The sequence below is a fragment of the Condylura cristata genome, unplaced genomic scaffold, assembly GCF_000260355.1.
Source record: "Condylura cristata isolate star-nosed mole 26May11 unplaced genomic scaffold, ConCri1.0 scaffold00003, whole genome shotgun sequence".
NCBI classification, from domain to species: Eukaryota; Metazoa; Chordata; class Mammalia; order Eulipotyphla; family Talpidae; genus Condylura; species Condylura cristata.
In genome coordinates this window covers 72,829,706-72,837,548 of record NW_004567104.1, presented here as the reverse complement: position 1 = coordinate 72,837,548, position 7,843 = coordinate 72,829,706, and positions in this window count along the sequence as shown.

Sequence of the window (7,843 nt, the reverse complement as noted above, 5' to 3'; positions counted from 1 at the left end):
GGGATCGAACTCATGCTGAAGTGGCTTCGGCTTCTTAGTGCTGCGCTTTAACCCACTGTGCCACCAGGGAGGGCCCAGTTTGGAACATTCTTTTTCATTATTTCTTCCTAAGCTTTTCCTGGTGCCCCATTTCTAGTACACATGTTTTAGTTTGTTTAAAGTCACGTTGTCACTTGCTACGATTCTTTCCGTTTTTTCTGTCCTTTTGTCCTCTGTCTCTTATTTTAGATCGTCTCCATTGCTGTGTCAGAGTTCCCTGATCTTATCTTCTGCAGTGTGCAATCTGCTGCTAATACTGAGTGCATAGATATCTCAGACAGTATTTCTTCTCTCTGGAATTTTGATTTGCTCAAAGCCACAATGAGATAACACCTCCCAGCTGTGAGAATGGCCCTTATCAAAACACAGGCAAATGTGTTGGTACATGTGAGAGAAAAGGACTCCTTTGTTGTGACAGGAACTTTTTGCTGCATTGTGGCGTGAATGTAACCAGGGACACATGTTGTAATCTTAGTAGAAGGTCTATACGACCCCAAACTGCTCTCAGAAAAAAGATTGTGGTCTCAGCCCAATTCCTATGTTCATTGCCTACCTAAAATATATAAAATAAACTTCTGCTGACAGCAGAGCAGGAAGACTTGCACCCAACTCCGACTCCCGTGTCGTCCTCACATCCGCTTCCCCTCTTCCTCTTTTAGGAATCTCCGCTCGCTGATGCTGCTCCCACCTTGAGACCCTGCCTGTTTTGCCCCCCAATAATCCGTGACCAGGGAACAAAGAGTCCCCAACAGACACAGGAGTCGTGGGGCAGGTTTGCAAGGCCAGATTCTGCTGCTTGAGCAGATAGTCTTGTGCCATTTACTGAAATCATACCGGCTAGTAAACGCTCATCGTGCGGCAGTGGTATGAGGAGTAGGACCCAGAGGGTAGATAGGAATGAGACAGGGACCCATTACGAGAGAACGGGGAGGGGACATTGTGACCAAGTGCATGACCTAATCACCAGCAGAGTTATCCCAAGACCACCACGGAGGGAGTCACCCAGTCAGGTCAACAGCGACCTGGGCGTCGCTGCTCCCGCCTTGTGAGTTCAGCTGTACTCCGTGGGTGGTCGAGGGATGTTCTGTTGTGATCTGTGGAGGGCAAGTAGGTCACTTGAGTGGCCAGCTCATAGGAACCCACAGTCCTCGAGCACAAGTGGGTGCAGCCGCTCAGGAAAACTGAACAAATAAAAATAGATATACCATACAGGCAGACACCACCACTCCGAGGTAGCTCCCTGTGGAACTGGAAACCACTCATACAGCAGCACGGATCACAATACCCAAGACACAGAAGCAGCCCATGGCCGCGACAGGATACCTGGGTAAAGGCGCCAGGGTACAGGTACTCCACGGAGCACTTCTCAGGTATAAAAAAGATGAGATCTGGGCCCTCCCTGGTGGCCAGCAGGTTAAAGCGCAGCACTAAGAAACTAAAGCCACTGCAGCATGAATTTGATCCCTGCCTGCCCCGAAGGTGACCACATGACGCGGCAGACCTCTCCTCTCCCCTCAGCAGTGTGCTTCATCAGTCTGCCTGTTCTGCTCCCCACTCTGTCTCTGGTGAATCATCTCACTGCCCCTGTACCTTTGGCCTGTACTGCAGTTCTGTATGATTAAATAAATCTTAAAAAAAAAAAAATGAGCTCTTGCCTTCTGTGACAACATGGATGGACTTTGAGGTGATTATGCTAAGCAAAATAAGTCCCACAGCGCAAGACAGTTCCCAAAGCTTCTCTCATAAGTAGGATGTAGATAACCAAAGCAAAGGAGAGCACAGCTAACAGGCTGTGAAAGACATGGGGCCCCCAAAAGGGGAGGGGGGCGAGAGGGGAGGGGGGTCATTCTGACAGAGGGAAGGACGCTAGAACCTTGATGGGGGTTGGTGAGGCTTATATTAGAGGGGTGAGGATACACTCCCCAAATTTACAACGTTTTGTGATCAGTGGTAAGTGTATACAATTTTATTTTAGAAAAGAAGTTTGATTTGAGTCTTAAAATATCTCTCATAGCGGCCCTCCCTGGTGGCGCAGCGGGTTAAAGCACAGCACTAAGAAGCTAAAGCCACTTCCCCATGAGTTCGATCCCCACCCTGGAGCTGACCCACCTGGCGTGGCAGACCTCTCCTGACCCACCCGCTGCTCCCCTCAGCAGTGTGCTTTGTCCATCTGCCTGTTCTGCTCCCCACTCTGTCTCGGGTGAAGCCTCTTACCGCCCCTGCACCTCTGGCCTGTACCCCAACTCTATATGCAAAAATAAATAAATCTTAAAAAAAACCTCTCATGTCTCTATTTAACGTACTAACGCTTTCCTCTATCTCAACAAAGGAAACGGCTTTAATATTTGTTCTAATACTAGATTCTGTCTGTTGCTTGTCTCCTTGCTATGGACGGCACCTTCCTGCCCCTGGTGCCGGATCATTTTGATCGGATGGCAAACACCGTCACGTTTCCCTGGTTAGTGTGGGGGATTTCTGTATCAATAGACTTGAGTTTTGTTCTGGGATGTAGGTCAGTTCCTTGGCAGTAGTTTGGGACTGCGGAGCCTTGCTTTTTGTTCGGGCCAGATAAGTGTTGGGGCTCAGTGTGCCCCAGTGTCGAGGGAACATCCTCCTGGGGGCTCCGTCTGATGCCCCAGGGATTATTAGGTTTTCCACTCCACCCGGCAAACTCTTCCTGCCCTGTGTGGGTCCAGGGATTGATCCTGCTGTTCTTTGGGGTTTCTTTCCCTGGCACCCAAGTTTCTCTGCAACACGTGCTCTGATCAAGTATTTAGCCAAGTGTGAGGAAGACCCTTTGCAGCTGCTGGGACCTCTGTGCGTGCAGTGTGCTGCTCTCTGCGGTTCTGTGGGTGGGGGGCTGGTGGGGTGGGGGGGCACCGATGGGGGGCGCCTGCACCGTGGCCCTCTAGGAGTCCTAGTTCCATTTCTTTCACCCCCAGGGCTCTGGTTCCTCCTTACTGTGCTGAGCTCTGGAAAATCTTTCCAAGCAGTCAGCTTGGGCAATTTTAAAGCTTATTTTATTTGCCGTTTCTCAGAGACCACTGTCTGGAAATACCTCTTGTGTAACATCTGACACTTGTACTTGGTATATTTTGTCTTTGTGGTTATTGGTAGTTGGCGCAGGAGCGTAGGTCTGGTCTGGGATACTCTGTCACAGATGAAGCAGATGTCACATCATCATTCTACTTTTTAGAAACTTTCTCTTCTCCATTTTCTCTACCCTTTCTCCTTAGAAGTAAAAGTTGTATTTCCTTGGTTAACCAGTTAAAAAAAAGCTATTTATTTCTGCATACAGAACTGGGGTACAGGCCAGAGCTGTGGGGGCAGTGAGAGGCTTCACCAGAGACAGAGCGGGGAGCAGAACAGGCAGATCGACGAAGTACTCTGCTGAGGGGAGCAGTGGGGAGACAGGAGAGGTCTGCCGCGCCATGTGGGTCACTCCCTGGCTGGCTTCATAGTGCTGCGCTTTCACTCGTTGCACCACCAGGGAGGGGCCTCCTTGATTAGCCTTTGATATGTTTTGATAATCTCGTCTCCAGATTTTATCTCTGTCTTTTTGTACTTGGCTCTGGTGGGTTTACTTGGCACCTAATGAAACTTGTATTTCCTCAATATGTGTATAATTTTCAAAAGCATGTTCTTATTCTGCTTGTTCTTTGTACTTTTAAAAACTTATTTAAAAAAGTTATTTCATTTATTTATGCATACAGAACTGGGGTGCAGGCCAGAGGTGTGGGTGGGGGTGAGAGGATTCACAGAGACAGAGTGGCAGACTGATGAAGTACACTGCTGAGGGGAGCAGAGGAGAGACAGGTGGGTCACCCCCTGGCCAGGGATGGAACTCCTCTCATCCCGTTACTCTGGTCCTGCCTCCTCACCCCCAGGTAGCACGGCCGGCCACACTCACAGTCACAGTCTCCTTCTAGAGGAGGAGTCCAACCCAGAGAGAGTGCCATGAGCCAGGTCACACCCACCCCTCACCTCCTGGCACCCACAGCCCCCCTCCTCCTGTGCATTTCGCCCTGTGCCCCCAGACTGGAAGGAGGAGGCAGATTTGCTCTGACAGGGCTGGACCGCAGAGAGCGCAGACCTGCAAGGCCGGTTGGGATTGAGGCTTCAGCTGCCATGAACCATCTCTGATGTGGGGTTTCATATCCTTTTACCTGCACCACAACAGGGTGCATTTCTACTCCTGCAAAAATAGAAAGCCGCAATAGCCCAGAGATGTGCAAATTTTATATTCGACCTGACTTTCAGGTCCCGATCCTGGCGGATCTCTCCTGTCTGCTGCTTCTCTGCTTCCATTGTTCACCTGTGGGCTTATGCGAGCTGGGGTTTTCTGACTCTTGACATAGTGCAGCATTTTCTCCAGCATTTTCGACCCGCCCAAGGACTCGAACCCACCGAGGGCCGGGCGGTCCCCAGGTTGACCCGCCCAGGGTCTGGATCACGCAGAGGGCTGGCCGGTCCCCAGGTCGACCCGCTTAGGGACCGGGCGGAGCCGAGCGCCAGAGAATGAAGCAGCTTGGGTTTGAGTTGGTGTGTTTGCCCTTGTAAGGGGAGGGAAATCTTTGTAACCTCTCCAGGTTCTTCGCAGGCTGGTCAAGCAAACAAATAAACATCAGACAGTTTAGTAGGGAGAAAGAATTCATGTGGTTGGAGCCAGCAGGTGGCTGTCAACTCTGGAGTAAATGGGATAGACCAAGGGCTTTTATTCTCGCGCTAGTGAAGAAGACATGGAGAGACAGACCGAGGGCCCGGGGGTGTTGAGGAGAGAGGAGGGCCCTCTAGATGAGGAGGAGGTGGGCTGTGTGAGAAAACCAGATGGTCCACAACTGGATGTCTGACGCGCAGATTGTTTCCCCTAGTAAAATGCTCCTTCTGGAATGACCTTAAATCTGGGTTATCTTCATTCTTGTAGCTAGTTGAGGTCAGGGTAACAGTTTCTCTTGTAGTCCACGGGGCTTAGCTCCACATGCCAAGGTGAGAAGTCTTAGGAAAAGTCTGTTTGGGCCATCCTGGGGAGGCCTGGGCTCCTCCTCATTGGGGAAGGAATAATTTGATCCAGTTTTCCAAGGCTTGAGGGGCTCAAGCCTTTCTTTTGACTATGGAATTACCTTTGTTACACAAACCACACTATACTCTGAATCACCTGTGACGTCAAGTTTCCTTCTTTCAAAATGGATCAAAAGCATCAAAATAGGGCCTCCCTGGTGGTGCAGTGGGTTAAAGCGCAACACTACAAAGCTCGCCAAAGCCACTGCAGCACAAGTTCAATTCCAGGCCAGGGAGGCAGCCACAGACCTCTCCTGACCCGCCCGCTGCTCCCCTCAGCAGTGTATTTCAGTCAGTCTGCCTGTTCTGCTCTCTACTCTGTCTCTGGTGAATCCTCTCACCCACCACACCTCTGGCCTCTACCCTAGTTCTTGCATGCATAAATAATTAAATCTTTTTTAAAAAAGCATAAAGATAAATGTGAGGTATTTTGACAATAAACAAGAGTCAAATAAAATGACTGACTCTTGTTTGACATACACCTCAAAGAAAGAAAATCAAAAATCTCCTTCTGGCCCTGAGCTTCACGGCAGACATCGGGGGTACATTTTACATTGGGCTGGGGTAGGTCAGTTGGAACTTAAGCCCATCTGCAAAGATCCCTTTCCAAATAGGCAACATTCACAGGTCTGGGGATCAGGACAAGGGTATCTTTCAGGGGGACCATTTCTTTAGGCTACCTCCCCCCATCATTGTACTATCAGGTCAATTTTCTACTGTCATGATTGAATCATTGCATGAGGAAATGTGGGCTCCATTGACAGGCTCCAGACTGCAGATGCCAAGAGACTGTAGGAAAGTCCTTTCCAGATGTCTTAGAACAAGTGAAAGCTGCCAGCAAGTCCAGGAGAGAAGAGGTCTGAGTACTCTGAGTAACTCATGGAGAGCACAGTGTCCCTGTACAGTAATGTCACCTCTTCGTGAAAATTCAAAGTGGGCACACAGCCAAATGCCATGGTCTCAGCCTGGCTAGAACTTTGCAACAGAGAACCCATGAAAGGGCAGTCCCAGAAGGAGTCAAGAATCTTCTAGAGGTAAGCTTCTGAGACATCACATTTGCAGCAGGAAGAACAGAGGGTTGGTTGGTCCTTGGCTCTAGGTAAAAGGTATTTTGTAAAGAAAGAAATAACAGAAGGAAACTAATCATTTTCTATTTTTGTTACTGGTGCTGCTGTCAGAAGTAGTTCAGACAGGAAAGAGTCATATTTGTGTCTGGGGGCAAATCAAAGCCAGAGAGACCCAACACAGGAAAGGAGTCCATGGGAATGAGCCCATGTGTCCAAAGAAAACTTTGCAGGCTTGACTGTGGAGTCAGCCCTGTGGGAAATAAGGACAGAAGCGCTGGAGAAGGGCCAGGGCAGTGAGGGCAGAGAGACACCAGGGGCAGGCGCCCACATCCCAATCACGCGCTTTGATGCATCCCACAGGGAATATGGCCGGAGAATGGTTTTGGTGCAGGGAGATTTGCTGGGGGTGGTGACTTTTAGTTGAAAAAGCAACAGGGACATTTACCTAACACTTATGTCATGAGCCACTAAGCAGCTGGGCTCACTCTCTTTGGTGTTTATCCTCTGCCTTTTGAGAGAATCAAGAGTATCTATCACATGAATCCACTGGTTTAAATTCTTGAGAGCTCCCTCTTCACGCTCCCCCCTCCCCCCACCACAGGACACAAATGCTCTTGCCTATACCCTTCGCGTCCTGATATTTCATCTGTTGCTGGAAAGAGGGGGATGAACCCTTGAGGTTCGGGAAAGGAAATCCTGGCGATTCTGGAACGAGCCAAAGGGCTGGCGGCAGAAATGACGAGAGGGAAGAGGTTATTTACGAAGAGGTAACAAGGAATTGGCTTGGAGAGGGGAGAGTACAAAATCCTGTAAAACTTTGCCCAGAAATGTTTCTCCATCTTGCTTTGAATATCAAGGTCACTAAGAGTCTGGGGAACTGGAACCACAAAGAAAAGAGAATTTTAAATCTGCAGAAACCTGACGCTGGTTATTTCAAGGTCAGGCTTGAATATGGTCTTGCTGTACTGGTGACCCGCAGGGGAGTGCTGGGAGCCTGACTAGTGACTGTGATGCTTTAGGAAACAGTTCATCAAACAGTTGAAAATAAAAGTTCCTCGGACCCAGCGATTCTCCCACTAATGTACCCAGGAGACCTGAAAACACGTGTCCACGCAAAAACTTGTGCGCACCTGTTTATCAGTGGCACGTTCACAATAGTCAGAAAGTGGGAGCTGTTACTCAAGTGCTCCGCAAGGGGTGACTGCACACACACGTTAGCATGTGTCCATAAAGACAAATTGCGTGTTGCTGCACGCTTCAGCATGGGTGAACCCGGAAACATTACGCCAGGTGAAAGAACCAGAATCAAAAGACACCTGCCCTTGTATGTCCCATGCCACTGCCCTTGTATGCACTGAGCAGAAGAGGCCAAGCTGTGGACATGAGAGCAGATTCACGTTTGTCCAGGACTGGGGCAAACCAGCCCAGTTGCTCCACTCCAGTCAGGCAAGCTTTTTGGGTGAGGAGAGTTCTACAATGGTAGTGATGCTGGTTGCACAACTGCAGGTGTGGTAGACAATTAGCTTGTCCACTTTCAACAGTGCATCGGTTGGCACGTGCCTTACAGCCCAGGGTAGGGTCAGTGGCAGGGTCAGGGGCCAGACTTTTATTTTTTTATTACAAAGTTTATTTTTACATCATTTTGCACATTTTTTTTCCATCTCAATTGTAATCCCCAC